The sequence below is a fragment of the Anomaloglossus baeobatrachus genome, chromosome 3 (assembly GCF_048569485.1).
Source record: "Anomaloglossus baeobatrachus isolate aAnoBae1 chromosome 3, aAnoBae1.hap1, whole genome shotgun sequence".
In the NCBI taxonomy this organism is placed as follows: Eukaryota; Metazoa; Chordata; class Amphibia; order Anura; family Aromobatidae; genus Anomaloglossus; species Anomaloglossus baeobatrachus.
Genome location: NC_134355.1, coordinates 201,820,078 through 201,842,396, shown reverse-complemented (window position 1 = coordinate 201,842,396; position 22,319 = coordinate 201,820,078).

Genomic DNA, 22,319 nt, shown 5'->3' with positions numbered 1-22,319 from the left:
TCTGCATCCTTCTGCAGAGTTGCTTCGTTTCCTGTTCTATCCAGGCCGGCTCTAGGAAGTTTCGCCCCCAGCAGTTCGCCCCCAGCATTTCGCCCCCAGGTACACTTCGCCCCCAAATATTTCGCCCCCAGGATGTTTCGCCCCCGCACATTTCGCCCCCAGCAGTTCGCCCCCAGATGTTTCGCCCCCGGATGTTTCGCCCCCAGCAGTTCACCCCCAGACGTTTCGCCCCCGGATGTTTCACCCCCAGCAATTTGCCCGCGGATGTTTCGCCCCCAGCAGTTTGCCCCCGGATGTTTTGCCCCCAGCAGTTCGCCCCCGGATGTTTCGCCACCAGCAGTTCGCCCCCGGGCGTTTCGCCCCTGGATGTTTCGCCCCCGGATGTTTCGCCCCCGGACGTTTCGCCCCCGGATGTTTCGCTTCCAGCAGTTCGCCCCTGGATGTTTCGCCCCCAGCAGTTCGCCCCCGGACGTTTCGCCCCCAGATGTTTCGCCCCCACCAGTTTTCCCCGGATGTTTCGCCCCCAGCAGTTCGCCCCCGGACATTTTGCCCCCGGATGTTTCGCCCCCAGCAGTTTGCCCCAGATGTTTCGCCCCCAGCAGTTCGCCCAAAAATGTTTCGTCACCAGCAGTTCGCCCCCGGACGTTTTGCCCTCGGATGTTTCGCCCCCAGCAGTTCGCCCCCAGATGTTTCACCCCCAGCAGTTCACCCCCGGACATTTTCCCCCGGATGTTTCGCCCCCAGCAGTTCGCCCCCGGATGTTTCGCCCCCAGCAGTTCGTCCCCAGGATGTTTTGCCCATTTCGCCCCCGCACATTTCGCCAACAGCAGTTCACCCATGGATATTTCGCCCCCAGATGTTTCGGCCCCAAATTAGGCAGGGAATTTTAGCCTTGTGTTTTAGCCCTAAGACCTCTTTCACAGTAGGCACTTACCCAAGTGCTAAGCACTGGAAAATCGCTAAGAAGATTGCCAATTTTGAATATACAAGTCAATGGCTGGAAAAGCGAGGTGTTGTTTCGGCTAGCTCTTTTTATTTTATTACAGGAGCTATTTTTGATCACTTAGCGTTCATCAATAGCCTGTATCTTATGGGTCATTACCGAGAGCGCTCACAAAAGCGCTCTCAAAAATGCCAGTAAAGCACGTACCTTGGCGTTCTAAAACAGTGGCATCATAAGGGTGCTTTCACACTTCCGCTACATATGCACTACAGGCCGCCCATTCGCTTCTGTAATGCTGCCGTTCCACTAACCTGCAGCGGAACGAAAAGAAGAAAATGCTATTCTTTTTGTTCTGACACTGATAGCGGATTGCGGCATTAAGAAAGCGAACGGGCGGCTGCAGCTCGCAGAACCCAGCCGTTAACTTCTATGGGCAATGCAAGCGGAGTGCAAGTATTCCACCAGCATTACCCCGGGGTCAGCTGGATGTCAGATCCAGAGCGGATTGACATCTGGCGGCCTCAAACACAAGTGTGAAACCACTCTAACATTACAGTGTGCAAGAGGCCTAAAATCAAAACAATTGTGAACTTTTACCTGACTCAGCACTGACCTGCTTTGTTGCAAGTTTTGTTGCAGATGTAACAAGTAGCAGGTCAGATGTCCTGCAAGTTACATTAGACTAGCTTTTATTCCATCTGTATATAGAATCTCTGAAATCTCCACAAAGAGAGAAGTGTACTTCCATAAAAAAATCAGTCAGCTTCCACAGCAAGTCACTTTCTACAACTATGAATTCAGTTCTGTCCAAACGTGGAAGGAGGAAGTTGGTCCATGAGAATCACATTTACTTCTTTTCCAAAAGAACCTCTGATGATGTCCATCCATCTCGGTATGTGAAAAATGGTCGACTTGCAAGGGACGTGTTTGGACCAATGAAGAAGCTGGCGAAGTTGTGAAAGTAGTCAATCTTCACAGTCACGCAGCACAAGCTGCAAGACCTGAAGCAATCCGACTTGTCAATGAGGCAGTCACCAGGGCAAGGACAACACAGGAGACACCACAACAGATTCTCACTGATGTCATTTCAGGAGCCCATTCTAATGTAGTAGCACTTCTCCCAAGGAAAGCATCACTGAAGAGAACAATACGATTAGCAAGGCAACTTGGCAATATCCCAAGGTTACCTCAAACCCTTTATCAACTTGTTATCCCCCTGGAGTTGCAGGAGATCAGTATTGATGGTGTCCAGCAGCAGTTCCTTCTGCATTACTCTGGTAAGCTACTTAACCATTTAACATTGTATTAAAACAATTCCATTATGCATAATTATTGCAAAGTTTCTTTTGCACAAATGTGAAAAATGCTACACTATAAGGTGCTGATATAAAATACTATGTGATTTTTGCCTTCAAGGGAAACTTTGAGGGTAAAATAGTGTAGTGAGGCCTACTGATTCCAACTAGTGTTGGCCGATCACTGGAAAGATAGGATCAGATCAGGCCGATCATACCGAAAGATTGGAATTAATTCCGATCCAATCTCCAGAACTAGATATATATATGCACACTGTACGCCCGAACAGTGTGTGTGTATATATATATGTACTAGAAGGTGGCCCGATTCTACGCATCGGGTATTCTAGAATTTACGTATTGTGTAGTTCATGTATGATTTTTGTTATATATATATATATATATATATATAGAGAGATGTTGTTGTGTGTAGTTACCAAGTGTTTGTGTAGGCGCTGTACATGTTCTGGGTGTTGTCTGGGTGTGACGGGGGGTGAGAGCGGTGTTGTATGTGTGTTGCGTGTGTTGCGTTGTTTGTGGAGCGCTGTGTGTCTGTAGCGTTGTGTGTGTGTTGCGCGGTTTGTGTGTGTGTGGTGTGTTTTGGGGGGAGGTATGTTTTGTGCAATGTGTGTGTTGTGCGGTATGTGCGTATATTTGTGTGTGCCGCGGTGTTTGGGTGTTGTGTGTGTCCAGCGTTGTCTGTGTGTGTGGGTGTCTGTGTAGGGCAGTTGTTTGTGGTTCCCAGTGTGTGTGTGTGTGTGTGGTGTGTTGTGCAGTGCGCGCGCGTGTGTGTGTGTGTGTGTGTGTGTGCATCAGCCTCTCTTCTCTCAGCCTACGTCTCCCAGCCTCCCTCCTCCCAGCCTCCCTCAGCATCAGCCTCCCTCTCCCAGCCTCCCCAAGCGTCAGCCTCCACCAGCATCAGCCTCTCTCCTTCCAGCCTCCCCCAGCATCAGCCTCCGCCAGCATCAGCCTCTCTCCTTCCAGCCTCCTCCAGCATCAGCCTCCCTCTCCCAGCCTTCCCCAGCCTCTCTCCTCCCAGCCTCCGTCCTCCCAGCCTTCCCCAGCATCAGCTTTCCCCTCCCAGCCTCCCTCAGCATCAGCCTTCCCCAGCATCAGCCTCTCTCCTCCCAGCCTCAGCCTCTCTCCTTCCAGCCTCCCCCAGCATCAGCCTCTCTCCTTCCAGCCTCCCTCAGCATCAGCCTCCCTTTCCCAGCCTTCCCCAGGATCAGCCTCTCTCCTCCCAGCCTCCTTCCTCCCAGCCTCCCCCTCCCAGCCTCCCTCAGCATCAGCCTTCCGCTCCCAGTCTCCCCCAGCATCAGCCTCCCCAAGCATCAGCCTCCACCAGCATCAGCCTCTCTCCTTCCAGCCTCCCCCAGCATCAGCCTCTCTCCTTCCAGCCTCCCTCAGCAGCCTCCCGTTCCCAGCCTTCCCCAGATCAGCCTCTCTCCTCCCAGCCTCCTTCCTCCCAGCCTCCCTCAGCTTCAGCCTTCCCCTCCCAGTCTCCCCCAGCATCAGCCTCCCCAAGCATCAGCCTCCACCAGCATTAGCCTCTCTCCTTCCAGCCTCCCCCAGCATCAGCCTCCCCAAGCATCAGCCTCCACCAGCATCAGCCTCCCTCGTCCCAGCCTCCCCCAGCATCAGCCTCCCCCAGCATCAGCCTCTCTCCTCCCAGCCTTCCCCATGATCAGCCTCTCTGCTCCCAGCCTCCTCCAGCACGCCGTGCTCCTCTGCCGACACTCACACACCCGATCGCATCCACTCACACACACCCGATCGCATCCACTCACACACACCCGATCGCATCCACTCACACACACCCGATCGCATACACTCACACACACCCGATCGCATACACTCACACACACCCGATCGCATACACTCACACACACAGACACTGACGATATCGCACATACGCGCTGATACTCACAACATCCGGAGATATCACATGCCTCTGGCCATGTGATCCTCCGTCAGGTCCTGGAAGATCACAACAGCACAGTATCGAGGCCGAGAAGCAAGCGATATCGGCGGATGCTGTGAGTGTGTGGATGCGATGTGAGGTGTGTGTGAGGTGTGTGTGAGGTGTGTGTGAGGTGTGTGTGTGTGAGAGTGAGTGTGATCTGATGTGTGTGTATGTTTGTGTGTGTGCTGTTATGTGTGTGCGCGTGGATCTTCCGCCGCAGCAGGACCTTGATACGCTTGTAACCATGCGAGCATGGTTACCAACGTATCCACACCACTCCCGTGCGAGCGGGGGCCGGGGGGGAGGTGGGGGTGGGGGTGGGGGGGGAGTACAGTACTCACCTCCGTGACAGGCGTGTCAGTTCGGGGAATGCGCGGGGGGGGGGGGGAGTACAGTACTCACCTCCGTGACAGCCGTGTCACTTCGGGGAATGCGCGGGGTGAGGGAGGGGGCGGGGCCAGAGCTAGCGTGCATTGCGTGAGGGGGGCGGGGCGTGGCGTGGCCGAATTGCCAATGCCTGCAGGGTGCCGGGGCGAGAGGCCAATCTGTGGGGGGGGCGGAGCCTGGGCGAGCGGCTGGCCAATCCGTGTGGGGGCGCAGCCTGGGCGAGCGGCCAATCGGTGTGGGGGGGCGGGGCCATGGCGAGCCCAGCGGCCAATCAGCTTTGTGTCACCGTAAGGACACAATTTTGGAGCATGACAGACAGACAGACAGACAGACAGACAGACAGACAGACAGACAGACAGAATAAGGCAATTATATATATAGATATATGTGGGTGTGTGATGATCGTCTGGCACTTTTGGAACTTTGTAATGCAATAAAGGATTTGTATAGGACTTCAGCAGCGCGGAGCTCTTTCTTCATGGATGCATGTTAAGTACGGGCGGAAGCCAAACCCTGCTCTAGCAGCACACTGAGTCCTCAGTAGAGTTGAGCGATGTTCGAGGTTTGCCAATTTCATGTTCGAGTGATTTTTGGGGGTGCTCGACATCGAACTCGAATGCGAGCTTTTTGCTAAAAGCTCGCCAGCTCGAGTTACGTTCGAGAATGGTTCGATCAGCAAAAAACCTATCTAGTTACTAGCTGGCTTTTCACTGTAATAGTGTTAGTCACTGTGATTCACACTATTATCAAATTTCAGCGTATAGTGTGTGTGGGGGGGACGCGGTTTAGATCTGTGCTGCTGAGAGTATGCCAATCGCCATTTTTTTTTCTTTTTCCTAAGCGTACGTGTAGTGGGGCGGGCCAGCATGTCAGCCAATCCCAGACACACACACAGCTAAGTGGATTTTTGCCAGACAAGCAAGGGAATGTGTCATAGGCTGTGAGTGTCACATGTCCTTGCCTTATAAATATGGCCATTTTCCCTCACGCCGCCATTATCTGCCTTCTGCGTGTGGGTAAATGCTAAATATGGGGAGACAGAAGGCGCAATAGGGTCTTACCCGGTATAAAGCGTTAGAAGGAAAGAGAGGTACACTCACCTGGTCGGGTTGTGTCAGTCACAACTCCATAGCAAGTATGTGAGTGTCCACGTGGTCCAAGCAGCGGCCCCATGCAGGATGCAGTACAAAATATTATATAGGAAAAACGGGTTTAATGCCGCGCTAAAGGATCACTGATGTCAGTAAAATGAAAAATCTCTTTTTTATTTAAGTCAATCCAACGCGTTTCAGAGACAAGGACCATCTCCTTCTTCAGGGAAAAAAAAAATCACCATGATTTCTTTTTTTCCCTGAAGAAGGAGACGGTCCTTGTCTCTGAAACGCGTTGGATTGACTTAAATAAGAAAGAGATTTTTCATTTTACTGGCATCAGTGATCCTTTAGCGCGGCATTAAACCCGTTTTTCCTATATAATATTTTCTTCTGCGTGTGGGTGACAGTCACCGCTCACGCTGCTGCTGCCGCCGCTGATCCTGTTGTGTGCACAAATAGACATAGTGCAAGCTACACAGCGCTGTAGGGATTAGGGAGGGACCGCAGGCTATTTCAGCCCTATTTCAGGGCTAATTTCCAGGCGTACATAGCCATAGCTGCTAGGCAGGTCCGTGCAAACGCTGTGTACAGCTTTAGATAACAGTGTCTGTGTACCTCAGCTCAGGGAATTCCTTGCTGCATTTCATCATTAGGAGGGATAGAAAGTGAGGCTTCCTTTCCTGTCCTGGTAGCCACAGAACCCAGGCATTCTACCCACCTGGCCATTTTTTGCCACGCTATTTTATTTGCACAAAGAGCTGACACTTTTTCTGCCATCCTAAAAGTGTCTGGAATACTAAGTTAGTGTTCCTTTCCTGTCCTGGTAGCCACCGTTTTTCACATACCCAGATGGAATGGACATCATCAGAGGTTCTTTTGGAAAATATGTAAATGTGATTCTCATGGACCAACGTCCTCCTTCCACGTTTGGACAGAACTGAATTCATAGTTGTGCAAAGTGAATTGCTGTGGAAGCTGACAGATTTTTTGTGGCAGTACACCTCTCTCTTTGTGGAGATTCAGACACTACTATATTCTGCTGTACAGATGGAATTAAAGCTAGTCTAATGTAACTTGCAGGACATCTGACCTGCTACTTGTTACATCTGCAACAAAACTTGCAACAAAGCAGGTCAGTGCTGAGTCAGGTAAGGCTAGTTTCACACTTGCGTTGGCTTGAATCCGCTGGGTCCGTTGCCGACGCATCCGTTATTTTTGTGTTGTCAACGGATGCAACAGGTCCGTTATTTCACAGGAATCCGTTAGCTGATTCCTGTGACATAACGGACCCGTTGCATCCGTTTGGCGTCCATTAGGCGTCCGTCTAACGGAATGCGTCGGCTCTTTTTTTTTTTTTTTTCATTCCGGGCATGCTCAATAGAAATTAGCGGAATCCAGCGGCGGATTCCGTTATAAAGCACTTTGCATAGTTTGTGGCAAAAACCATGCGTTCAAAGAAGCAGCATGTCAATTGTTTTTGCCATTTTAGGTGCGTTTGCTAACATTGGAGTCAATGAGAAATGGCAAAAACCAAGAAACTTCAAATTTCCTGCGTTTTACCTGCTTTTTATGTGCAGAAAACAAACGTATTGAACTACCAAAACGCATGCTTTTTGAACATTATAATAATGATTTCATATGTCCCTTTACATACACAAATAGTCCGACAATTAAATTTATGAAAATTACTAATTTTAGCTATTTTTCTAATAAATAGTATATTACCGCTATAATTTCATTAAATATTTCTATTTCTTAAATTATTTCTAAAATTCTATATCTGTTCCTTTTTTTTCCTTTTTTCATTGGGTTTGACTGTTTAATCCTTATTTAGCAATGTCTTAATGTTCAAAACGCATGTGAAAAAGCAGATAAAAAGCGCTGAAAACGCATCTAAAACGCAGTAAATACGCATGCGTTTTCAGCGCTAAAATTCAGAAAAAGGCAACTTTGGTCAAATCAATTAAGCCCAAAATGTGCGTTCTGAACTGCAAGTAGGAGAACGCAAAGTGCAGTCGCAGCCTTAGGGCTAAAACACAAGGCCAAAATTCCCTGCCTAATTTGGGGCTGAAACATCTGGGGGCAAAAAGCTGGGGGCGAAATATCCGTGGGTGAACTGCTGTTGGCGAAATGTGCGGGGGCGAAATGGGCAAAACATCCTGGGGGTGAACTGCTGGGGGCGAAACATCCGGGGGCGAACTGCTGGGGGCGAAACATCCGAGGGCGAAACATCCGGGGGCGAACTGCTGGCGGCGAAACATCCGAGGGCAAAACATCCGGGGGCAAACTGCTGGGGACGAAACATCCGGGGGCGAACTGCTGGGGGCGAATCATCTTCTTAGCGATTTTCCAGTGCTTAGCACTTGGGTAGGTGCCTACTGTGAAAGAGGTCTTAAGGCTAAAACACCAGGCCAAAATTCCCTGCCTAATTTGGGCCGAAACATCTGGGGGCGAAAAGTCCGGGGGCGAAATGCTGGGGGCGAAACGTCCGGGGGCGAACTGCTGGGGGCAAAACATCCGGGGGCAAAACGTCCGGGGGCGAACTGCTGGGGGCAAAACATCCGGGGCAAAACGTCCGGGGACGAACTACTGGGGGCAAAACATCCGGGGACGAACTGCTGGGGGCGAAACATCTTCTTAGCGATTTTCCAGTGCTTAGCACTTGGGTAAGTGCCTACTATGAAAGAGGTCTTAAGGCTAAAACACCAGGCAAAAATTATCTGCCTAATTTGGGGCCGAAACATCTGGGGGTGAAATATCCGTGGGCGTACTGCTGTTGGCGAAATGTGCGGGGGCGAAACGTCCGTGGGGGCGAACTGCTGGGGGCAAAACATCCGGGGGTGAAGTGTCCAGGGGCGAACTGCTGGGGGCGAAACGTCTGGGGGCGAACTGCTGGGGGCAAAACATCCGGGGGCGAACTGCTGGGGGTGAAACATCCGGGGGCGAACTGCTTGGGGCGAAACATCAAGGGGCGAACTGCTGGGGGCGAAACATCCGGGGGCGAAACATCCGGGGGCGAACTGCTGGGGGCGAAATGTGCAGGGGCGAAATGTGCGGGGGCGAATCATCCTGGGAGCGAAATGCTGGGGGCGAAATGTTCGGGGGCGAAGTGTACCTGGGGGCGAACTGCTGGGGGCAAAATGCTGGGGGCGAACTGCTGGGGGTGAAACTTCCGACTCCCATCCAGGCCGCGGTCCCAGGAGCAGCGCGCTCTGGTTACCAGTCTCGTGCTGCCACCATCTTACCTCTGCGGTGCCCAGGAACTTTATGGCAGAGTCCTGCCGTCCCTGCTCCACTTCCACTGCTACATCCCACGTCACACCCTTTTGGTTTTCACCAGCCACTCACTCTCACGCTGAGGACCCCTGGTAACATCCGGTCCTGGCCACACTCTCAGGACAACGGCGGGGCTTCAGCTTTGCGCACTTTTGGTCTGGAAGATGGCGTTTTGGCGCCAAAGATGGCAGAAAATGGCGAAAACGGGATTTTGACACCACAGCTTGGATTTTCAAGGCGCACGTCACCCAGGTTAGGGGGTCCAGTCTGTATCCTGTTTGTGACACCAGAAGTTGTTAGAGGTGTACCGCCCCAGTAGCGGTCAACCCGCTCAGATCCGGGTGTCGCTGTTAGTGGCTCGAGGGCCTCCAGACCCAGGGGCTCAGGGTCACTCTAAAACGTGATGGGGGGTTATTTACAGGGGAATTAGATAGTTTGTGACGCCACCCGTGGTGTGCGGTAATAGGGAGTACCGCCGCTGCCGTTGGGAGAACCCAGGGTGATAAACTGGGGGCAGCTAGATGACATTACCCTCCACGGGTAGGGAAGGCCCCGGGACTCTGGATGGTGGAATGGATTGCAGGGGAGCGCAGGCTCGCTGGGGCAAGGCATGCTCAGGTACTCACTCAGGAGAAAAGCAGACGCTGACAACGTAGCAAACCAAGTCTCTGGTTGCCGCTGCCCTCTTAGGGGAGCTCGTCCGGGTTCCATCCCCTGCAGTACTGCCTGATGGTCCGCAGCCTGCCTCCATACACAGATTTTAGTAGTCTAAGTGGCCCGTAAGCTTGAAACTGTCCGGGTCCCGCTCCCCACTTTTTTTGGTGTGAAGGAGCTGCGCTCTTAGGAGCTCACGCTCGGGATTTCAGTGGGCTGCTTTGGTTGAAAAGCCCTATCCCCCTTGTTGTGCTAGTGTCCCCGATCACTGAGTTTTGTAGAGACAGTCTATAATGGCCCTATCCTCTGCAGGTTAATTGCCGGGTTGCTGGAGCCTCTCCCCGACCTAGGGTCCATTACCCCGGCATGCTTTTGGTCCCAGACCGGCTATTGTACTGCTGCTGACTGTCCTCCTAGACTAAGCCAGGCACCCAGTCCCAATATCCCGCGATCAGGTCTCTGACTCCTCCGGGTCCCGACCACTGTCTGCAACCCAAGCTACTTCTCCCCTGGGAGCTCCAACTCCCAGCTTCCCCCAAGCTCCTCACTGTCCAAGAGCTAAAACTGCTCTGACTTGTCACCTCCTACCTCCCTGTCTGACCCCTAGGTGGGCGGCCCTATTCCAGCTTAGCAGCCCACTGGTGTGCCTGACAGGTTGTGGTGCGTGATGTGATTGGGATTTTGGATGCTGATGGAGGCAGTGCTGCAAATTGGGAACCCAGAACCATGGGAGTTTGAGTCCTGCACTAAGAAATAATAAGCGTGCAGTACCCTGTGACGACCATACTAGTCCAGGGGTGTCACAGATCAAATACTTATTTCTCTCTTCAAAATGCAAATAAATTGATATAATTTATGCAATGTGATCTTCTGGATCTGAATTTCATCCCATCTGAGTTCATTAAATTCCTGTAGATCAATATTTCCTTCTAAAACCATTGTGCTCAACTGACAATGACTTTGAGAGACAAGCCCATAACTTAACCAGCTGATACCAGGAGCATGGCTATAGTCACAGGAACATTAAAATAGCATATCGCACAGTGAAATAGATACTGAGACATCAATTGCTTTATTCTTCCCCTAGAATCATTATGCCATACCAAGTGCACTTCATCACTAATTATCATGCACACACCATCAAGATCAAACAGTGTCGGCTTAAGTTTTGGCCTATCTTCAAGGCTGATCCTACTGTGACGCCCTGGGCAAGCCAGGGGTCACAGGTCACAACATCACATGCACCCCACGTTCCCTGCAGGAACATCAAGCTAACCCAAAATCCTTGTTGCCTTCCTCCAGGGGCTGATGTCCACACCAGGGGGTGGGCCAGGCGGTTGGCTCCGCCCACCGAGGAGTTCACAGCCCTGGAGGCGGGGAAAACCAGGCAGATCAGAGAGAGAGTTTGAAGTGTGAGGAGAAAACAGTGAAGTGGTAGAGGAGCGTAGGAGAGAAGCTGAAGAAAAGTGAAAAGAAACAGTTTTGTAAAGCCTGAAGTTGGTCCGGGTGTGTGCCCCGGACAGTGACAGCAAGGTTAGCAGACGGCGGTGATAGTCTGCAGGGGGACTGCTCGGAGGTTGCTGGAAGGGCCGCGGACGGGTAGTGACCCGGCGGTACCGGAGCAGTATACGAAGAACAGTCAGCACCAGGGCAGGGGCCTTTCGGATCCCGGCAAGGCTAGGAGTCGCCATAATTTGCCAAATCCGTCAGTGAAGTGGTCCTCTGTCTCCTAACAACCAAGTCCCAATTGAAGGCAACAGCCCGACCATGAAGGGGAGACACCGCCACCGCCAGGGCACCAGTTTCCCAGGGCCAGCGCCTGCGGGCAAAGTAGGGCTCCTTCGGCCCAGATTGAAGCCGAGGAGTGGGTAACCGGTGGGGACCCATCGCTACCAAGAGACTTTACATAGGTGCAGGGAAGAGACCGTCACCGCTAACTGCAGGGAACATCAGCACCGTGAACCGTCCGAGGCACCCGTCCAACCAGCCGTTTGTTTACCGAGAACTGTGTCGTGTTTGCTCGCTGAGTGAGTACCTCCGTGCCGTGCGGCACAGCGCTGCCCCTGCGCCCCTGCACCTCCACAGGCCCCATACCCGCCTGTCCACCATTCCAATCCCATCACTGGGCCCCGGGAGCACCACAACCCCTACCCACGGAGGGGCACATCAACAACTGGCTGCTCCATACCATCCCTCCCGGGCTCCCCATACAGAGCAGCGGTGGTGTTAACAAATCACCACAACCGTGGGTGGCATCACGGACAATAAACTATCACAAAACCCAATCCCTTTTCACTCACGGGCGAGGAGCGCCGCTCGAGTCCCCGGGATCCGGCCCATCGCTCGAGCCACCGACCAGCAGCAGAGGCCGCAGCAGCAGCGGCAGCCGGACCCGAGCAGTAGGGAGAGCGCGGCGTCCCCTCCTCCGCCCACGATACTACCTTGTCATATTAGCTTCTAAACATACTGAGTATTCCCTACAGATGGTACAAAAACATTAAAGATCTATTAGTCAGTAGCTATTAGGCTATGTGCCCACGGGCGCTCGTACCTGCGGATGTATCCGCTGGTACGACCGCATGTTTCCCGCAGCTGCCCGCAGGCGACCGCAGCTATTTTTAGCTGCTAGTTTACAGCGGAATAGCTGCGGGAAACATGCGGAGATTCATGCGGCTTACCTGACGTCCCGGCCTCTTATCTCCATAGCGGAGAGCCCGGACATCCGCAGGTAATTCCGCATGAATAATTGACATGCAATTATACATGTGGATGCCTACATCCGCAGCATGGTCGGCAGCTGCACTTTCCGCAGCGTGGACACAGCACTCCCCATGTCCCATAGGATAACATGGGGAGTGACTGTACATGCTAAAACCTGCGGATTTATCTGGAAAATCCAGAAAAATCCGCAGGTTTTCCGCGGCAAAATCCACAGAAACAAGGTCCCGTGGGCACATAGCCGTACAGTGAAAATAAGTCAACCTTCCTGTATAAATATTGCTCCCAATCTGGCTGCAAACCATGTGGGAAGTGTATGGTGTGCCTGTCGCGGGCGGAGGAGGGGACGCTGCGCTCTCCCACTGCTCGGGTCCGGCTGCCGCTGCTGCTGCGGCCTCTGCTGCTCGGTGGCTCGAGCGATGGGCCGGATCCCGGGGACTCGAGCGGCGCTCCTCGCCCGTGAGTGAAAAGGGGATTGGTTTTGGGGATTTATTGTCCGTGACGCCACCCACGGTTGTGGTGATTGTGTGGACACCACCGCTGCTCCGGACGGGGATCCCGGGAGCGGTGACAGGGAGCAGCTTTGTTGTTATTTCTCCCCTCTGTGGGTAGGGGGTTGGTTGTCCCGGGGCCCGGTGATGGGGTAGGGGTGGGTGGCAGGCCAGGTGAGAGGCCTGGTGAGGTGCAGGGTCGCGGGGGCAGCGCTGTGCCGCACAGCATGGTGGTACTCACTCAGCCTGAGACGTTGACACAGTTCTCGGTAAAACACACGGCTGGAAAGACGGTTCCCACGGATGGCTGCTGTTGCTTTTCCCCGGTAGTTAACGTTGACTGTCTCTTTCCCTGCACCTTGTGTAATGTTGGTAGCAATGGGTTCCCACCGGTAACCCGCTCCCCGACTTGGATATGGGCCGGAGGAGCCCCTCTTTGCCCGCAGGCACTGGCCCTGAAAAACTGGTGCCTTGGCGGTGGCGGTGTCTCTCTCATACGGTTGGACGGTTGCCTTCAATTGGGACTTAGTTGTTTGGAGACCCGGAGGTCCCCTTCACTGACGGATTTGGCAAATTCACGGCGACTCCTAGCCTTGCCGGGATCCGAAAGGTCCCTGCCAATGGTGCTGGCTTCTCCTTGTGTACCGGTCCGGTACCGCCGGGCCACCACCTGTCCACGGTCCTTACGGCACCTCCGATAGGCCACTCCTGCAGACGGTCACCGCCGTCTGCTAACCTTGCTGTCTCAGTCCGGGGCACACACCCGGACCAAGTTCAGGCTGCTCTGTTACTTTTTCTCTTTCCACTTCAACTCCTCTCACTTGCTCCTCCACCACTCAACTCTCTCCTCAACTTCAACTACCACTAATCTGCCTGGTTTTCCCACCTCCAGGACTGTGAACTCCTCCTGGTGTTGACATCAGCCCCTGGAGGAAGACAACAAGGATTTCTGGTCTAGCTTAGGTGTACCTCACCGGGGTGTAGGGTGTGGTGATGTCATTACCTGTGACCCCTGGCTTGCCCAGGGCGTCACATTCCCCCTTAGCAAAATGCAGACCGTCCGCGGGCTGCCCGTCCAACACCGGTTTTATTTTTCTGAAAAAGATAAAAAACACAATACAAATAGAAGAACATCATCCCACAACGGGAGGCACTTTTCTTAAATGTTGCAAAAACGGTTTTAACGGTTACGGCTTCCACTCTCACCCACCCAAGTAACCTGGCCCTGATGCTGCCCCTAAGAAACAGGCAGCACCCCTTGACCCCAGTCCAGCACCAAGTTACCCGAGCGGGATCTGTCCTTTCCCTCCAGAGGGTAGCCACCGGTTCCGGTGGTGGCTGGGCCCCAGCCTGCTCCACTGTGGGCCCTCCCTCCAATCTGCCTCTCCGGAGGCGGTAACGGTAAGCTGCAAGAAAACATTATTTACAAGCCACTAACGTTTGTGGTTGCCCTGCAAGTTCACGGGCTTGTCCGTAAAGAGTCCCTTACGCAAATTTTCAAGCGGTCCCCACGGGGACAACGGTGCCGGCAACGGCCGGTTCAATCAGCAGGTTAATCAGATGAGGCTTCGGTAATCATTTTCATTTTTCAAAAACTTTTCAAAACTTTAAACTTTTAACACACACAGGTGGTCCCAACGGGGACTGTGACAACGGTGCTCCGCTGCCCTACTCTGACTCTTCTGTGTCCGCTGGGTTCTCTGCCACCAGCATATCAAACATGCAGTGACAGGCTTGCTGTGACATGGGAGCCCGGTATCCATTCCCACCATTACGCACGGTGTAATAAACTACCGGTTCCCCCACATAGCGGAGACGCTCACTTGCCTCCTCACCTTCAGGGGTTAGTTCAGCACCAGAGCCGGAGTCGCTGGAGTCACCATCACTTGCATCTGCGTCAGGCGGGTTACCACCAGCTGCCGCAGCCTCCTGGCCTCCAGCATCCAGCACATCAGATCCTTCTGCAGTAGCACGGGGCAGCAGGTCAGGCGAGTTTACACTGAGGCGCCCCATAAGGAACGGCAAGGGTGATGCACAGGTCGAGACTAGGCCGGGCCCCTCAGCCGCAGCGGTCGGTCCTGGGAGGACATAGGGACGTGGGTCACCAGTCGACTCTGTTACATCTGTTCCACTCCCGTACATCGGGGCAGTTGCAATCAGCATCTCCACCTCGTTGGTCCACTGCTCCATCATCCGGAAGATCTGATCCTGCTGACGTTGGTGGAATTTAATCACCCGGGCCTTCATCCACGCCACGGTCCAGGGCTCGGGGTCTGGCGCAATCACTGCCGGGACATCTGGCACATTTTTGTTAAGGGGCCGCGGCCCTAGCGGTTCTCCCGGGAGGGATTCAGGGACGTCCCGAGCGTCTGCAGCCGGTTGGTCCGCCGGGGCGGATTGGCAGGGTATCGCTACCGGTAGCGGTGGCAGCGGGCCTAGTGGCGGGGCGGCAGCAGCTAACACGGGTGGCGGGGAGAGAGGCAGGGTGAGCGGATGCGGGCCGGGCTCCTCAGCCTCAGTGGCCGATCCCTCGGGAATACAGGGGCGTGGGTCTCCTACCCGCTCCTCCAAATCCTCTTCCATCTCGCGTCTCCGCATAGCAGCCACTACGTCCGCCATGTCGGTCTCCCACTCCTCCAGGAGGAGCTGCATATGGGCCTGTAGACAGTTACTCAGCGGGACGGTCCGGTCCCTCAGCCACGTCGCCGTGACGGGCTTCCTCGTTGGGGGTTGGACTGTACATCTTGGCAATCGTGCCTTCCAGGAACCCAGTATTGCTGCAGAGTCCTGGTGTCTCTGCTTTTATAGCCGCGGCTACATGCGACCAGTCGCCATTTTGTCCCCTTTAGCCTCTTTCCGGCCCCTCCTCTATCGGGGCGGGGTTTTGGCCTTTGCGCCTCCACTACTCGAGAAGACGCTCGAGCGGGAACTTTTCGCGCCAAAGATGGCGGCTTCTGAAATTTTTTGGCCGGACACCTCTGGCGGTAACAAGGCGCACCTCTACCCAACGGCAGAGCGGTAAGATCCTGTTCATGACGCCAAGTTGTCGCGGGCGGAGGAGGGGACGCTGCGCTCTCCCACTGCTCGGGTCCGGCTGCCGCTGCTGCTGCGGCCTCTGCTGCTCGGTGGCTCGAGCGATGGGCCGGATCCCGGGGACTCGAGCGGCGCTCCTCGCCCGTGAGTGAAAAGGGGATTGGTTTTGGGGATTTATTGTCCGTGACGCCACCCACGGTTGTGGTGATTGTGTGGATACCACCGCTGCTCCGGACGGGGATCCCGGGAGCGGTGACAGGGAGCAGCTTTGACAGGGAGCAGCTTTGTTCAGACTGTGAACTCCTCGGTGGGCAGGGCCAACCGCCTGGCCCACCCCCTGGTGTGGACATCAGCCCCTGGAGGAAGGCAACAAGGATTTCTGGTCTAGCTTAGGTGTACCTAACCGGGGTGTAGGGTGTGGTGATGTCATTACCTGTGACCCCTGGCTTGCCCAGGGCGTCACATGCCCTAATATAGAGAGATCCGATTCTTTTACAGACTCTAAAGGCCCTGTCACACACAGAGATAAATCTGCGGCAGATCTGTGTTTGCAGTGAAATTGTGGACAATCAGTGGCAGGTTTGTGGCTGTGTACAAATGGAACAATATGTTAATGATTTCACTGCAACCACAGATCTGCCAAAGATTTATCTCTGTGTGTGACGGGGCCTTAAGAGACAAAAATCCTTCAAAGTTTGGCATGCAATAACTAGCAATAAAAAAGCGGTTATTTACTGCGCCAGGTGTCCGTGTCCCAAGATTTATGACGATTTAATGACTAGACAATATAAGGTGAGGTCCATGAGCACACCAATAGTATTGTAGCAGCTACAGTATATCTGAAGAAAATATCATTGCATTTAAATCAACCCCCAGGCATTTTAAAAGCCATGTGATCCCACTTTGCTAAAGGTCCAAGGGATTGATATGATTAACAACTTCATTTGTGGTGGCAAAATAAACCAACAATTAGGCTAATTACAAACCAAATGGATATGGAGTGTAAATACCATCCAGCCACATGGTCTCAATGAACATGAGAGTTTTGTTTCGTTTATTAATTTATAGTTTCTTTTATATGTGCATTTTTATCTTATTTTAACAATATCTTTTGTCTTCTATCCAGTTTCCATATTTGCCAGTGTTTAAACTTTGCAGCATGACTGCATTTGATTGATCTGAACAGGTCCACATAGGATTCAAGAACATAAGTGCACTTTATTTCAACAATCTAATGATGGTCTATATTTTTGTTGAATGCTGAGGATCTTGGTAGTGATTATACATACATCATAGCTTTTGATATTGAAATATTGCAAGAAAAAGGCTCACCTGTCCCCTACTCCGCATGTACTCTAGGGTGCTCGCAGTTCGCCGGCTAGTCCACACCGGTATAACAGGAGTGAGAGATGAACAAATTTGAACTCGGCACCAATTCAATAAAAAAATCTTTGGTCCTTTATTGAAAAAATATTTTCTTAAAATTCCATCCAAATACGCACAGTGCAGGAGTGACTGACAGGGTAAAGTCTACGCGTTTTGGACTAAATATATAAAACCAGAGAAGTCCTTAATCATAAGTCAATTATGATTAAGGACTTCTCTTGTTTTATATATTTAGTCCGAAACGCGTAGAGTTTACTCTGTTAGTCACTTCTGCACTGCGCGTATTTGGATGGAATTTTAAGAAAGTATTTTTTCAATAAAGGACCATAGATTTTTTTTATGAAATTGGTGCCGAGTTCAAATGTGTTCCTCTCTCACTATTGAAATATTGTGCATGTGTACTTGTATGTACATCTACGTGTGTTTAATTTATCATATATTATGTAATTCCATGTTATTCTTTATTATTTTTTGTGCACAGTATGTATGTTTATGTATTAAATAACTCTATTATGTACTATAGGTGATCTTTATGTGTGCATATGTACTATATATATTTATTTGCTTATTTATTTCATTTTAAATAATGACAATCCATCCCTTCAACCAAAATTATAAACAATTTAATGAAAACCTAAAATGTTAGGTTGCCATTAGGCTATGTGCGCACGTTGCGTACAAGCCCTGCAGAAATTTCTGCAGCGATCTGAAGAGCACATGTGCGCTTTAGAGCGCTGCAGAAATGTCCGTAGTGAGCGCCGATTCCATGCGCTCTGCCTGCAGCTCCTGCCATAGACAGAGCAGGAGCTGCCGGCAAAGCGCAGGAAAGAAGTGACATGTCACTTCTTTTTGCGCAGCGCTTCGGCAGTAGCCGAAGCGCTGCGCTCTTAAACGCCACGTGCGCACGGCCCCTGCACAGTCTCCATAGACTGTGCAGGGGACGCAGGACGCATGCAGTTACGCTGCGCTACAAAGCGCAGCGTAACTGCATGTTTTTACGCGACGTGCGCACATAGCCTTAAGAGGGAAAATTGCAGGGAAAGGATGTCCACAGTCATCAGGACAAGATGAAGGATGAAAACGTCTAAAGTCAGAGAATATGTCCCCTATTAGTTACCTGAGTGTAAATGTTTTTGATACTCACAGCATCTCATTAGTACTGTCATTCCTGAATGGTTCGCAGTCTGATAATGAGAAGTAAAAATAACTCCTAGTACACATATTGGAAGTAGTAGGCTCATGTGATATCAATGTATTTTGTGGAAGCTGACCTGATTTGCAATGGATCACTGTTCTAAGTTTGCCAGCGTTGAGAAACATGTGATGGTGTCTCCGCAGGCCTTCTTGCTTTGAATATTTCCCAGGGGGCATTGCTCTAGAATCACTACGTTGAGAAACACGTGATGGTGTCTCCGCAGTGGTGGATGTTGATCTCCCTAAGGTCAACCATCCTTGCTCACATAGTCTTTTACTAGGCAATGTCCCACTAGCCAGATTCCTACTCCACACTGATGAGGGGCAAATACCCCGAAACGGCTGTCTGTGGATGGATACCATGTTTGGCATAGGCGGTCTCCTTGACTGGAGACTGCCCTTCCCGTGGTTGTTCCTTCCCGGTGAAAGACCTGGCTAGTTTCCTGCCAGCGTTGAGAAACATGTGATGGTGTCTCCGCAGGCCTTCTTGCTTTGAATATTTCCCAGGGGGCATTGCTCTAGAATCACTGCGTTGAGAAACACGTGATGGTGTCTCCGCAGTGGTGGATGTTGATCTCCCTAAGGTCAACTATCCTTGCTCACATAGTCTTTTACTAGGCAATGTCCCACTAGCCAGATTCCTACTCCTCACTGATGAGGGGCAAATACCCCGAAACGGCTGTCTGTGGATGGATACCATGTTTGGCATAGGCGGTCTCCTTGACTGGAGACTGCCCTTCCCGTGGTTGTTCCTTCCCGGTGAAAGACCTGGCTAGTTTCCTGCCAGCGTTGAGAAACATGTGATGGTGACTCCGCAGGCCTTCTTGCTTTGAATATTTCCCAGGGGGCATTGCTCTAGAATCACTACGTTGAGAAACACGTGATGGTGTCTCCGCAGTGGTGGATGTTGATCTCCCTAAGGTCAACCATCCTTGCTCACATAGTCTTTTACTAGGCAATGTCCCACTAGCCAGATTCCTACTCCACACTGATGAGGGGCAAATACCCCGAAACGGCTGTCTGTGGATGGATACCATGTTTGGCATAGGCGGTCTCCTTGACTGGAGACTGCCCTTCCCGTGGTTGTTCCTTCCCGGTGAAAGACCTGGCTAGTTTCCTGCCAGCGTTGAGAAACATGTGATGGTGTCTCCGCAGGCCTTCTTGCTTTGAGGATCTTGGTAGTGATTATACATACATCATAGCTTTTGATATTGAAATATTGCAAGAAAAAGGCTCACCTGTCCCCTACTCCGCATGTACTCCAGGGTGCTCGCAGTTCGCCGGCTAGTCCACACCGGTATAACAGGAGTGAGAGAGGAACAAATTTGAACTCGGCACCAATTCAATAAAAAAATCTTTGGTCCTTTATTGAAAAAATATTTTCTTAAAATTCCATCCAAATACGCACAGTGCAGGAGTGACTGACAGGGTAAAGTCTACGCGTTTTGGACTAAATATATAAAACCAGAGAAGTCCTTAATCATAAGTCAATTATGATTAAGGACTTCTCTTGTTTTATATATTTAGTCCGAAACGCGTAGAGTTTACTCTGTTAGTCATTTCTGCACTGCGCGTATTTGGATGGAATTTTAAGAAAGTATTTTTTCAGTAAAGGACCATAGATTTTTTTATGAAATTGGTGCCGAGTTCAAATGTGTTCCTCTCTCACTATTGAAATATTGTGCATGTGTACTTGTATGTACATCTACGTGTGTTTAATTTATCATATATTATGTAATTCCATGTTATTCTTTATTATTTTTTGTGCACAGTATGTATGTTTATGTATTAAATAACTCTATTATGTACTATAGGTGATCTTTATGTGTGCATATGTACTATATATATTTATTTGCTTATTTATTTCATTTTAAATAATGACAATCCATCCCTTCAACCAAAATTATAAACAATTTAATGAAAACCTAAAATGTTAGGTTGCCATTAAGAGGGAAAATTGCAGGGAAAGGATGTCCACAGTCATCAGGACAAGATGAAGGATGAAAACGTCTAAAGTCAGAGAATATGTCCCCTATTAGTTACCTGAGTGTAAATGTTTTTGATACTCACAGCATCTCATTAGTACTGTCATTCCTGAATGGTTCGCAGTCTGATAATGAGAAGTAAAAATAACTCCTAGTACACATATTGGAAGTAGTAGGCTCATGTGATATCAATGTATTTTGTGGAAGCTGACCTGATTTGCAATGGATCACTGTTCTAAGTTTGGAATTGAATTCATAAGCTGATGTTGTTGCTAATGATGAATTCATGCACTGATGTTGGTGCTGGTGATGTTTTCATGTACTGATGATAGTTCGGGTGCTGTATTCCTATACTACTGGCTGTTCTAGTGCTGGACTCCTCTACTGATGATGGGTCTGGTGTTATATTCCTGTACTGATGGTTGTTTTGGTGATTTAGTCCTGTGCTTATGGTGTTGTATATACCTTTACAGGAGACAGTGATTTGTTCTTTTTTAAGTATTAATGTGGTTTTGCAGAATACACTGTGAGTAATCAGGGGTTAATAAATAATGAATGCATACTGTAAAACCTCTTTAAAGAGTTAAGGTCCAGTCACACTAAGCAACTTACCAGCGATCCCAACAACGATAGGGATCGCTGGTAAGTTGCTAGGAGGTTGCTGGTGAGATGTCACACTGCAACGCTCCAGCGATCCCACCAGCAACCTGACCTGGCAGGGATCGCTGGAGCGTCGCTACACGAGTTGCTGGTGAGCTCACCAGCAACCAGTGACCAGCCCCCAGCGCCGCGTGGAAGATGCTGCGCTTGGTAACTAAGGTAAATATCGGGTAACCAACCCGATATTTACCTTGGTTACCAGCTCACGCAGCTACACGTGCAGAGAGCAGGGAGCAGCGCACACTGAGCGCTGGCTCCCTGCTCTCCTAGTACAGCACACATCGGGTTAATTACCCGATGTGTGCTGCAGCTACATGTGCACAGAGCAGGGAGCAGCGCACAATGCTCAGCGCTGGCTCCCTGCTTTCCTAGCTACAGCACACATCGGGTTAATTAACCCGATGTGTCCTGCAGCTACATGTGCACAGAGCAGCCGGCACTGACAGTGAGAGCGGAGGAGGCTGGTAACAAAGGTAAATATCGGGTAACCAAGGACAGGGCTTCTTGGTTACCCGATGTTTACATTGGTTACCAGCCTCCGCAGAAGCCGGCTCCCTGCTGCCTGCACATTTAGTTGTTGCTGTCTCGCTGTCACACACAGCGATCTGTACTTCACAGCAGGGGAGCAACAACTAAAAAATGGCCCAGGACATTCAGCAACAACCAACGACCTCACAGCAGGGGCCAGGTTGTTGCTGGATGTCACACACAGCAACATCGCTAGCAATGTCACAAAAGTTGTTCATTAGCAGCGATGTTGCTAGCGATGTTGCTTAGTGTGACGGGGCCTTTAAATAGGAAGACAGTCCTCTTTAAGATGCTCCTCTCTACCCTTGACATGCTAGATAATAAGTCCCATGACATCCTTAAGGCCCCGTCACACTAAGCAACATCGCTAGCAACATCGCTGCTAACGAACAACTTTTGTGACGTTGCTAGCCATGTTGCTGTGTGTGACATCCAGCAACAACCTGGCCCCTGCTGTGAGGTCGTTGGTTGTTGCTGAATGTCCTGGGCCATTTTTTAGTTGTTGCTGTCCTGCTGTGAAGCACAGATCGCTGTGTGTGACAGCGAGACAGCAACAACTAAATGTTCAGGCAGCAGGAGCCGGCTTCTGCAGAGGCTGGTAACCAATGTAAACATCGGGTAACCAAGAAGCCCTGTCCTTGGTTACCCGATATTTACCTTCGATACCAGCCTCCACCGCTCTCACTGCCTGTGCTGCCGGCTCCTGCTCTGT